Genomic DNA, 4255 nt, shown 5'->3' with positions numbered 1-4255 from the left:
GAAAAACATTGCAATATCCCTGATTCTGATTGGGCAACTGTTAGTACAGAAGCTCACAATTGGATAAATTACTTCAACGTATGGCAGTTTTGATGACAAGCTTTTATCTCTGGATTGTGAAAATTATTTAATTTCTAATATTCTATACTATATAATTTAACATTTCTTCCTCTTGATGACCCAATTGTTCTAGGATTTCTGAATGTCAATTGAAATTACTTCAGATTTCCAAGAGAGGACGCCAGATGTTCACTCTATAAACATAACGAACATAATTTAAAAGGCGCTACATCTCTATTTGTTAATCCTTGGATCATTGATTTGACGATAGATGACAATTCAGTCAAACACACACACACATGAATCGATGAGGACAACACAACCACGTTTATTGAAACGTAAAGACAATAATCAAAACATCTCAACAAGATGGTAAATTAGAACATTTCCATTTTAGAGTTAAACTTGAAAAAGCAAAAGGGTACCTCTCTACTTTGCACAGTATCACTTTGTTATTATGTAATCACCAAGTTGTAATTATTAGTAGTGTTGAAGAATTGCTCATTTATTTAAAGACACATACTATATCGAATTTCCTAAAAAAATACAATGACCAATGAGCAGGGCTGGAGTGGGACCCTTTTTTAGCCCGGCAGTTTTACACTCAAAGCCCACTTAGCCATAGAGGAATTTGAATGCGAGCGCGGATTATATATTTTATTGGAAATAAATTAAGATGTATAAGTGAAACACTTGACAGTTTTTAATTTAAAGGAAAATTAAATCAATATTCGGATAGAGATGGAAACATTTTTTTTAATATCAGTAATTTGAAATGAAAATTGCATATGCCTTCCCAACAGACTTTTAGGCTTCACACTTAACTCTTAACTCTTATGAAGTACCTTCAGTACACAAATTTTGGGTAAGCTACATCATCCTAAGCAAAGCACTGGTCTCTGCTACTTTGTTAATGACAAGGTCATTATCTATAGACATGAGAATTTCCTTTTTAGTGTACATCCAAAAGTTCCCGAGACAGTATGCTTCTGAGCCCAGTTTTCACACATTTTAAAACAGAAAAGCTCTGCTCACATGCAACCTGAGTACAGGAAAGGGTCAACAGGAACTTATATGCCGGCCCAATGACATGGTAGGCATCTTTGAGGAAGTTATATTGCGAGAGGACCTGCCTTTTTTACTATTTGCATTTTTTCTTTTTTCTTTCTGCCCTTTTCTTTCTTTTTTGTTCCCCTTTCCTTCAAGTGTTTTTCTTCCTTTTTTCTCAAGTATTTTCCCTTTTTCCTATTTTCTACAGCTTTTTCCTTCCTTTTTCTCATTTTCCTTGTAGTCTTTTCATTCTTCTAGCATTTTACTTACTTTTTTCTTCCTTTACTATTGTTGATTCTTTTTCTCTCTTTTTGCGTTTACTTTATTTTTTGCTTCTGTTGTTTCTTTTTTTCTATTTTGTCTTTGATTCTTTATTTTTTTAATCTCTATTTTTCCGCAAAAAGTAGCATATATCGCAATCTGAAAGTTAGTTTACTACTGGAGGGGGAACAGTGTCCCCCCCCAAATATTTAATAAATCAAAAACTTTACTTTCCCTCCATTGAATCCTCTCTGTGTTTTAGTCAGCAATGGTGTGTTGATTTTTACGCTACGTGGAGGAAAATGGAATCCAAGCAGCTGAGTGAGAATTGAAGATTAATTAATCAATGTTCACAAGTGGAGGAAGATAAAAAAACAAACTCTCACTATTTTTATTCATGAGTCTTACTTTGTAATCAATACTTAAATAAAACACAACCAAACTAAGTTTTGCTTCCGCTGTATTTTTAAATCGTACTCTTGTTTGCTTGTTTGTGTTGTGCCCTATAGTGCGGGTACGCCTCCTGTAGTGTTACATTTAGAAATAGAACCAGCTCTGGAGACTGCACCCTTTCACATGGTGCGCCCTGTGGTCATGAAAATACAGCATTTTAAACAGGGGTCACCAACAGATATGGAGTGTCAAGATAATGTTTTGTTATCGATTAGCACAAAGGGCTACCATCTTTACTACCGTATTTTCTCGACCATAGGACTCACACAAAAGTCTTAGATTTTCTTCAAATTGCGCAGTGGGCTCTTTCTCGCAGTGTGCCTTGTGTGTGTTGTAATGCGGATGTAATAGACGACACCATGGGAAGTGTGGAACTTCAACCGCTGGACATCAGTGTGAACCGGCTGTCAAAATAAGGTTGTGAGCATCGTGGGAGTGACGGATGAGCAGAAGTGAAAGGCAACTCCTGGCGGGTTATGCCACGATTTGCAAATGGATGCTTGGGCTAACGTGTCTGCTGGGACTGTTGGCCGAGCTTTCTCAAAAGCCGGCATCATTTCCGAGGAGCCGCACAGCACCAAAAGTGACTCTGACAGTGAAGAAAGTAAACCTGGCACATTTGATGGGGAATTAGCTAAGAAACAGAGGATGAGGACTTTGATGGGTTTGATTGATAGCGATTAATGGTAGAAAATGTGAGTATCGAACTCAGTTTTGCGCCAGCTCTTTTGAAAATAATTTACCATGCCTCCGCCTATTGACTTTGTAATCAATACTTAAATAAACCACAACCTAATCCAGTTTTGCTCCCGCATATTTTTTAAATACAGGCACTTGTATGCTAGTCTGTGGTGTTGTAAGGCAAATGTAGTGTAGGCGCAGCAAGGCTTTAATGCTAGGACCTTAGCTTGGCCTTTGGCCTTAGGCTTAGATACTAGGTCCTTAGCTTGGCCTTTTGATTTTTGCATTCCGGAGATGGAATAAGAGCTTGCTCTGTCCACTCCACGCATCGGCCCGGTATTGCAGTACCTCCGGGAACGGTGCATTCGCAATGATCGCAACAAGGCTTTAAGGCTAGGACCTTAGCTTAGCCTTTTGGCTGAGAGTAAGTGTCCCGGCTCCTAGGCTTTGTAGCGTATAATGAACTGACCGATAACGGATAATGGATAATGAATAACGAAGATAGAACAATAACCCTTAAAAACCCCAAAACCCCCGCAGGAAGAGATGCGCGGTTGGATGAGTGTGTGTTCAGTAAGTCCAATGTTGTGTTTTCAATAAACGGGTGCCAAATTGGTCGCTCTTGAGGAAAGGCTTACGTGTTCATGTGTATCTTTTCTTTAAAGGGGAGTGATCCAAAACCTCCCCAAAAACGACACGCTACAGTAGCAGAGGTCACCCTCGCCCAATAATCCGGTGTTAAATACAGAAATAGAACCTGCTCCAGAGACTGAGCCTTTTAAAATGGTGCGCCCTACGGTGGTGAAATTACGGTACTTATGTTAGTACTGTTATTACTATGTTATTATCATGTTATTACTATATTGTAATTTAAAAAGAACAGTTAAGATTGGTTCAGTCAACCACTAAAACATCTTACTTGAAAAAGGGCACCGTGGGATTTACACATCTAAATTCTAATCTAATTTGAAGACAGTTTTTAGAAAAATTGATCAGGCATTTAAAGACACTGCTCTTGTCAGTGAGCCATGACTGGTGAACTATATTCAGAGCTTGCCTGGCGTCTACTCAGGTGATCATAAAGGGGCTACCTGTGGCTCACTAGAACCACGTTGGGGGCCTCTGCTCTGCATGGAAAACTTTGTCTCATAGGTCATAATTACAACTCAATATGTAAATGTTTTTTTTTATCTTTAAATACACAAATTATAATCCACATTGAAGGCTCCCTGTTGGTGCACATGCATACTGTATTTATGAATCATTTAGCAGCAAGCTGCTCCCTTCGGAGATGATATTTGAAGCATGACAAGCTGAGGCTGCACACATACTCTGAGGCAAGCCAGTTCCAAAAGGGTTCTCGCTCGTTTTTTGGACGTCTTCCTCCTTCTTGTGTTCTGACATCGAGTGGGAGATTGAAAAAGATGCTCAAGACTTTGCCTCTTTGCAGCCTGTCGCCTCATTATCAGCGAAAAGTCTGCACGGCGCCCTCGCATAATAGGAGAGGGGGAAAAAAATTGGATTAGGGCTGCTGTGGCTCTTTCTGGGATTTTTGACATCATACTTAAAGTTTCTTGCAAGTCTTTAAAGGATTTCCTTAGAGACATTTTAATTGATTTTCAAAGAGAAAAGAGCGGGGCATCCCCGCCAATTTTTTATGAATGTAGATGAATTCCAGCAAATAGAAGTGGCTCCTCCATTGTTTTTTTTGAATGGTACAAAATGTACAGAGCATTTTCTTCTGCGACCA

The 4255-nt window shown here is 38.9% G+C and overlaps 1 pseudogene; it reads left to right on the top strand.

The window, feature by feature from the left end:
• Positions 1-2732: 2732 nt before the first annotated feature.
• On the top strand, positions 2733-2875 carry LOC148373266 (U2 spliceosomal RNA; annotated as a pseudogene).
• Positions 2876-4255: the final 1380 nt, after the last annotated feature.

The sequence above is a fragment of the Urocampus carinirostris genome, chromosome 1 (assembly GCF_059441175.1).
Source record: "Urocampus carinirostris isolate Australia breed hairy pipefish chromosome 1, RoL_Ucar_1.0, whole genome shotgun sequence".
Taxonomy (NCBI): Eukaryota; Metazoa; Chordata; class Actinopteri; order Syngnathiformes; family Syngnathidae; genus Urocampus; species Urocampus carinirostris.
The sequence above is the reverse complement of the archived record's forward strand: the minus strand, read 5'-3'. Positions and strand labels throughout refer to the sequence as shown.